This window comes from Penaeus monodon, chromosome 19 (genome assembly GCF_015228065.2).
Source record: "Penaeus monodon isolate SGIC_2016 chromosome 19, NSTDA_Pmon_1, whole genome shotgun sequence".
NCBI lineage: Eukaryota > Metazoa > Arthropoda > Malacostraca > Decapoda > Penaeidae > Penaeus > Penaeus monodon.
Genome location: NC_051404.1, coordinates 15,890,995 through 15,891,373, shown reverse-complemented (window position 1 = coordinate 15,891,373; position 379 = coordinate 15,890,995).

The following is a 379-nucleotide window of genomic DNA, read 5'->3' as shown; positions in this document are numbered from 1 at the left end:
ATCTTAATTGAGTGATGCGTATGTGTGCTCCTACACTCATCTTCTGTATTGAGACATTTCCCCCATATTCACCACTTGTTTGTTTAATTTATTTTTTCTCCTGGTCTCTTTAAACATTTTTTAGTTTTACATGTATCCTCATGTATTATTTTTCTTCATTCTTCCATAAATCCTTGGTATTGAACATCCCTTGAGGTTATTGGTATCACACTTTTCAGTCAATCACTTGCCTGTTTTTTTTCTATATTCCTGGCCAACCACAGCTAATATCTCCAATATTTCACCGATTCATCTACACTCGTGTATTTTGAAGCTATCAGTACTGCACCAACTTTTTTCTTATTAGTAGTGTACTCTCTTTTGTTGTGCAAGGATTTGC